This window comes from Lissotriton vulgaris, chromosome 8 (assembly GCF_964263255.1).
Source record: "Lissotriton vulgaris chromosome 8, aLisVul1.2, whole genome shotgun sequence".
NCBI lineage: Eukaryota > Metazoa > Chordata > Amphibia > Caudata > Salamandridae > Lissotriton > Lissotriton vulgaris.
Window position 1 is genome coordinate 100,893,594 of NC_141696.1, and position 7,882 is coordinate 100,901,475.

The 7,882-nt window shown below is 45.5% G+C and overlaps 1 non-coding gene across 1 annotated transcript; it reads right to left on the reverse strand.

The window, feature by feature from the left end:
- Window positions 1-1,320: 1,320 nt before the first annotated feature.
- Window positions 1,321-1,394, reverse strand: TRNAT-AGU (transfer RNA threonine (anticodon AGU)). The gene has a single exon. It is a non-coding gene; the product is annotated as a tRNA-Thr (tRNA).
- Between the last annotated feature and the right edge of the window lie 6,488 nt (window positions 1,395-7,882).

Here is a 7,882-nt window from a genome sequence, read left to right on the forward strand (position 1 = left end):
CTAGATCCTTGCTCTGGCGCAGGCGCTATTGACAGTCTTCGATGGGCTTGAGCCTCCATCTCTTGATGCATGCTTCCCACCTGCAGTAGTCACCTTAGCTGTGCTAAGCCCCTGCTGAAGTCGCCCGCCTGTGTATGCTGCCCAAGATATCCACTGTGGTGTCCTGTCCTGAACCTAGGCTGACCTCTCTATGCCACGGCACTGGTTTCCCCCAGCCTGCGCTTAGCTGCTTGAGCCTCCTGCGCCTTCACCATACCAGTAAATCGTGCAGGGTACTTACTACCTCTGTCTCCCGACCATGCCCTTATAATGCTTCAGCTCTCCCATCTTGTGACCTGACTCACCCCTACTTCACTCTGACTCAGGGCGCACACTTACTGGTGCACCTTGCCCAGGGCCCTCCCCTGCCTGCGAACCCTGCAAGGTTACTATAGGGCTGGGGATGAAACTTCATTGTTGATTACTAAAACCGTGAGGCTGAAGGAGACCCATTACTGTAATTACTCCCATCCTACCCGCAAGGGACTCTAAAAGACCATGGGTTGGGGCCGTCTTTGTGGGATCATTCAGATCTTGCATTGTCTATGTGTGAGCCCACCATATGTGCAACATTCCGGGTGGACGTCTACCCTTGTGGTTACTCCTCCTGTTACCTATGGGCAGATGCCAGCAGCTGGCACTCAGGCGCACTGGGGGGTGGGGGGGGCAATGCCATAGTAGCTGGTGCCACCGCCAAGCTGTGCCTGGTTCCTCTCCCCTGCAGGCAGTCAGGACCTGTTTGCCACCTTTAAGCCCCTGCCAAACACCGCGTTTGGGCTCCCAGCACGGGGCCCGCCCTGGTCCTCCTGCTTGCGTTACCATCTGACCTACTCAGATTCTTCCAAGTTGGAACGTCACATTACTGCCCAATGGGTACCTAATATGTCCCCACCCGGTGACTGCCAGCGTATCACTATCGTGGGAGTAACCTGTGCGCATGCGTGCTACGACCCTTATCCTGTTGATAGCATGTGGTGTGGGTAGGGCGGTTATCCAACGCCGTTCCTGCATTTGGAGACAGAAAACATTCATTAGAAGCCCTGTCCCCCCCTCCACTGCCAATGGTGATATTCTGTATTGAGACATGGGCCAACACTGTCCCATATGCTACCCGGGCCAAGCCTGTTTGATGCCTTGATGCAGCGTCTTAGAACTACGTCCATTATTCACTTGCCGAATCTGCTAACGACCACTGCACTTTGGGTTGAGTGATCCAGGGTCCCCCCTTAACTCGTCCCCCACTATTCTCTTGTCTGCTGTAAGACCTCTTAATAAACACTAAGGCACTGCTGAGATCCGAACTCAGGATCTCCTGTTTACTAGACAGGTGCTTTAACCAACTAAGCCACAGCGCCTCCTGAACCAGGGCTGATACAGTGGTGTTTTGATGTACCTGGACTGCTCCTGAGTCCGTGCCTTGGCGTTAGGCTGCTCAATCGAGAGGTGGTATCCCTCCTCCATGCAGAAATAAATTTACAAATAATTTTATGATATTTTATGGTGAAATTGATTTGTAGTTGTCATTGCTTGTGCATTTTATTTACATTTTCTTGTCAATTGTAACTATTTTATGGTCCTTTGGGGACATAGGTGTAATGTGCCACCTTAGTAACACTCTGACTTGTCCGCATTTGGTGCGCATCTTAGACCCACTTTGAGGATACTATATTCATTAAGCTAAATCTAGACACCCCGCTATTCACCTTAACTAGACACCCCGCTATCTCCTTACTATGCAGGTGTCCTCCCAGTGTGTTCCTGTGGCTTGAGAGTTTGTCCGCTCTATAATATCTGTAGCATGTGGCTGGATGCAGTCTAGTGCTCCTATGATGTACTACACTTTATACCCACCCACCACAGGCGTCACCAGTCAGGTGACCCTGTTAATAAAAAGGGCTAGGCGCACATGCCTTGGGCCAGTGGTAGTACTATACCAGCCATGTCTGTGTTCATGATTTCCACATCATGTGGGCCTAGGGCCCGCAGTGCCACAATGGCAACGAGGCGGGTCTGACCCTCGGGCGCAGACTGCCCTGCCCTGTCTTCGCTCCACGCAAAGAAAAGAAAAGGAATGGGGGAGGAAACAAAGGGGCGACATCCCTCTACAGGCCGCCTCCGGACACCCGCTAGTGCGGAGAACAGCGGAATATATGGAGCCTGGCCATCCTCTTACCCGATCGATCCTGGTGAGAGTATAAATCCCCCTGCTAGCCCAGCGAGGTGCCTGCCGTTGCGCTCAAGCTAATACTACCGCAGCCATGGCGCTATGAGACCCTCACCATGTGAGAGACCCGTCCTGACACCACAGAGCAAGACGTCACACAGCCCACATCGCCGCAACTCCACTGGGCTCCAGAGAGCAAAGCGCATTGCACACCGCGGTACACAAGCACAGTGCGTGCACGCGGCCTCTACCCGCAAGCAAGCCATTTCACTACGCCAGTGGGGTGGGCAGCCCGACTTAACCACTCCTGACCTCCGGTAGCCTGTCACACACAGCACAACTACCACAGTACTACGAGTAACGAGACACCAGGCGGCGCAGTGACGAGGACACTACCGCCGGTAGAGAGGCGCCCCGGTCTGTGACTCGCCTGCTCGAGGCTGCGCTGGAGTGTGAGCCCGTAGGGTTCAGAACTTACCACTTGAGGACTCCACCTGTTCGCTGCCTCGCCATACTGCACAGGACAGCAGTTCAAGTGAAAGCATCCATGACTCAAGTTCAGGTGAAGCTGTCCCTACATCTCCGACACTGCCAGCGCCCTTCTCGTATTTGCACAGCTATTTGCGGCCAGGCAGAGGCACAAGACAGATGAAGGAGCGCGTGCAGCGAATGCGCCCTGACACAGCACATCGTGGGACCCTGCTACACACACCGAGACACACAGACCTAACTGCCGCCTGCTACCAGTAATAAGCACTGCTTCGTGTAGTAATCCATGTTACTGCAGCATTCTCTGTTAGAATTGTTATCTTACATTTCCATTGTAACATTCTATGTACTGACCATCCATTCTCTACTGAGCTTCTGCTGGAGGTGGTTGTTCAAGCTGTCTGTCCTAATAAACCTACAGACTTCTACTTGGTTTCCTTGAATCCAATTACTACATAAATTTGTCGACGACCGGAATCTTCAACTAATCATCAAAATCTTCAAGAATCTACTTTTATTTTTTTTTAAGAAAAGAACCCGCATTTTCAAGGACCTTTCTAGTGAAGTCAAGGGATACTGACAGCGTTCACCTGCACAGCTTAAAGAAAATTAAGGTATTCTTCTGTTTTATGTGTATAAAGATTGCACCAGCGGCTGTATACATCCTTCTGTGCCTTGATTGCACCAGCGGGAGTTTGTGTTTATTACCTTTACATTTCCCTCGCTTAAACCGGCGAGTTGTTTACGTTTAAAAACTGTTCAGCGCTTAGTTGCTACCTTAACGCGACCTCCGTCTGCCTAGGTGCTACATTTTTATGATTTTTCTACTTTATTGACTGTTCATACTGCCTGCATCATTTAAACTTACCTTACGAGCGTATTTGTCTACACGAGCGTTCACACGAGCGCTCCCACCTATGCGAGCGTTTACACGAGCGCTTCCACCTACGCGAGCCTTTCTGCTTCCATTGCTCCAGCATCTTCAAACCAACGCTCCGGTCTGTGACTCATCACCGCGTCATTTCCTCTTCGTCATCACGCACGCATCACGCCTTCGAGTATGCCTTCCAGCAGCCATTTTGTGTCCTACGTTTCCATGGAAACTGCCACAATCGTTTGCAAAATATAATCACGATCGTTTCTTCAGTACTTTGCCTTTTAAAACCATTTTTTTCTACAAAAGATTATACTATTTTCCACAGCGTTTTTTTTTCTTCTTCCTTTCTGTTTCAAGAAAAAAAAGAGCGAGAATTTGAAGCAACAAGACTTAGAATTCTTGTGGGACTGCTATCTCATGGACAACGGTGACTACTTTTATTATTTTGTATAATTAGTCATTTTATCTCTCTGGACTTCTCTCATTTGTGTGAAATCATAATTGTAATTATTTACAATGTCTAACAATATTCCTTCCCCTGCACACTTTTTACCCACAGCAGGTGATCCTAAAGTAGAATGGGATCTTTGGTACCCTACATTTTTAGCTTATGTTGTTGAAGAAGACGGTTGTTCTCCTAAAAGGAAGTTAGCATTGTTAAAGAATTGTCTGGGTGGTGCTGGACTCAAAAAGTTACAAAGTTTACCTCCCATAGATAGTACTGGTGCTGGGGATTTAAATGTTTTTGATATTGTCATTAAACAACTAAGTTCTAGGTTTGGAAGAAAAATTAACATTGTAATGGAAAGATTCAAATTTTATTCCAGAGTACAAAAAGACGACGAGTCCATTGAAAATTACGTAGCCGCTTTGCGCACCCTGGCTGGGTCTTGTGCTTTTGAAACCATCAATTTTGAACAGGTCTTGAGGGACCAAATTATGATGCGCACTAAAAGTAAAAAAATCCAAGAACGTCTCTGGATGGGTACCGATTCCTCCCTTAGTGCTGTATTGAATATTGCCAAAGGCATTGAACAGTCCGAACTTTTTGTGAACGAGATTAGAGGTCAAGATACCAAATCTAAGGTAGTCATTCTTGAAGTCTCTTTAGTCAAAAATGTCAATAACTTTAAGAAGAGTTCTTTCCCTCCCAGAAAAGATTTCCCTGGTAGAGAAAGTAAGTTTCCTGTAAAAAAATCCCAGATTATTTGCTATAGGTGCGGTGCTAATGACCACGTAGGTAACTACAGAGGTTGACCAGCTTGGAATAAGATTTGCATGAAGTGTAAAAAATCTGGTCACTTTAGCAAAATGTGTAAGTCTCCTCAAAGAGTAAATCTTCTGTCCTATGAAGAATATGTTGACACCGAACAACCTTCCGAAGTCAACACTCTGTTATGTGTAGGTGATTCAGAATGCAAAGGTTTTCCCACTGATATCATCACTATTAATGGTAAGGAAATCTCAATGTTGATTGACTCCTGTGCCTGGTACACCATTATCGGGAAAAATGTTTTCAGTCAACATTGGCATTCGACCAAGTTGTTACCACCAGACATAAATCCTGGTGGATACACGGGTAAGAAAATTGACATTGAGGGTTACATGTGGGCAGAGATCAAATTCAAAGGCAGATCCATTAAAGGGAAGGTTTATGTATCTTCCAAAGGAGCATCCATTTTATGTTGGCCTCATCAGTATGATCTAGGCATTAAACTTGACCCCAATGCTTCTCCTCCTGTATACGTAGTTCCTCCTGAAAATGATTTCATTTTACAATTAAAAAACAAATTCTCATCTATTTTTTCAGACAATTTGGGGACCTTTGTGAACTTTAAACACCGTATCATTCTTAAGGACTCAGCCATTCCCATTCGACATAGGGTGTGGAATGTTCCTCTGGCATATCGTGAAAAATTAAAGGGTATTCTTTCGGATTTGGTTGATAAGAAAATAATTGAGCCAGTTGAGTCCTCTCCATGGGTTTCGTCAGTGGTTTTGTCACTCAAGAGCAATGGCGAACTCCGTCTATGTGTTGACCTACGGAGTTTAAACAAGGAAATTTGGATTGATAGACACCCCCTACCCCACATCCATGAGCTCATTTCCACCTTGTCTGGGGCATCGGTATTTTCCACACTAGATTTGACTAGTGCATACCATCAGGCATTGTTGCACGAAGAGTCAAAATTTCTAACAACCTTCATCACGCCGGAAGGCATATTTCAATATTGCCGCATGCCTTTCGGCTTAGCCAGTGCAGCCTCTGTGTTCCAAAGGCTGATGAAAACTGTGTTAGAGGGTTGTTTGGGTGCAATTGCATTTCAGGATGATATCCTCATTTATGGCAAGAATCATGAGGAGCACGATGCTAACCTAGAGAAAGTTCTCAAGTCTGTCCAGGAAAAAGGTTTAACGCTAAAATTGTCAAAATGTAAGTTCAGACAGAGCACAGTAGAGTATCTCGGTCATGAGATTTCTTCAGAGGGCATTACACCTAAGTTTAACCATATACAGAGTATTTTAAAAGCTCTGGCACCGTCAAATAAGGAACAGTTGGTCTCCTTCTTAGGTTTAACTGAATTCTATAGTAAGTTCGACCAGAATTATGCCTCCAAAGTACACTCTTTAAGGTCTTTACTAAAGAAAGATGTAAAATTCAGCTGGTGCAAAGACCAGCAATTTGCTTTTGACACTATGAAACAAGAGGTAGCTAATGCTTTGTTTCTCAGACCTTTTAATCTGGGTAAAGAATGCATAGTATGTGTGGATGCAAGCAATACTGGTTTGGGGGCTGTTTTAATCCAGAAAAATGATGGTGTAGAACATGTGGTTTCTTACGCTTCCAGGACATTGCGTGGTGCTGAATACAATTATTCCACCATAGAGAAGGAACTCCTAGCATGTACTTGGGCTTGTGAGCATTTCAGGCAGTTCATTTGGGGTACCTGTTTTTGTTTAAGAACCGACCACAAGCCTTTGATACACATGTTAGCAGCTGGTGGTGGAAGAACTTTAACTGCGCGTTTGGCCCGTCTGGCTGCCAAACTACAAGAGTTCCAATGCATTGTAGAATATATTCCTGGTCGCTTAAACGTACATGCCGACTGCATGTCCAAGTTACCTCTAGTCAATTCTATTTGTACCCATTTTTCTGACTCTGATGTGGTTTTTAACATTGATGACGTCAATGAATGCAACAGTACAGGTTCATCTACTGGCATTTCTGAGATTGCTTGGAGAGAAGCAATGTGTAACGATACTTGTTTATCTGGTGTTGTAGATTATTTACAGCATGGTTGGCCTCAAGAAAGGTATTTGTCTGGTGATGTTCTCTCTTTCTTTAAAGTTAAGGATGAACTTATGTTTAACCAGGGTTTTGTGACTCGTAGTGACAAGATTGTACCTCCTGCCTCCTTAAGAGAAAAGATTGTTTCTATGGCACATGAGGGTCATATGGGTATGTCCAGTACCAAAAGGCGTATTCGCGAATTTTACTGGTGGCCTGGCATTGACAGGATGGCTGATAGGTGGGTAAGTTCTTGCCTTCTGTGTGCCAATAGTGACAAAACTGTAAAACCCTTGTCCACAGATATTTCTCCCATCGAGTTTGTCAACTGTCCCTGGAAAAAACTAGGTATTGATATTGTTGGACCTCTATCTTTGTCCCCGAACAAAGAGGTTTTTGCTTTAGTTTTAATCGATTACTTTTCCAAATGGCCTGAGCTCAAGATTGTAGATAAGATTGGCTCTACACAGGTTGTTCAGTTCCTGGACGAAGTCTTTTGTAGAGAAGGAATCCCAGCCGAAATTGTGTCTGATAACGGTCCGCAGTTTGTCAGTAAGGAGTTTGGATCTTTTCTTGAGAGATGTGGCATTGTCCACAAAAGAGTGTCCAATTATAATCCCCAGGCCAATGGTCAGACAGAACGCTTCAACAGGGTTATCAAGGAGTCCATCCAGTTGGCAGTTAAGAGCAACCTTGATTGGAGGAAAGCCTTATGTGCTACACTTTTATCCTATCGTACCTCCCCTAACTCTGTTACAGGTCTTTCTCCCTTTGAGATGCTTAGAGGTAGGAAACCTGGTTCAAAACTTCTTCCTTGGTGGATGAAAATTAAATTCCCAGTTGGATCTTCCTTTGACTGTGATGAAGTTAGGGATAGAGTGTTGAGATACCAAGAAAAAATGAAAGGCAGTGCTTTGTCTTCTAGCAATTGCAGTAGGAAAATCAGTGTGGGTGATTTTGTTCGTGTCAAGTTTGGAAGGTCTGTTGGGAACAGGTGGAACAAATGGTCTGACCCTTGCAAAGT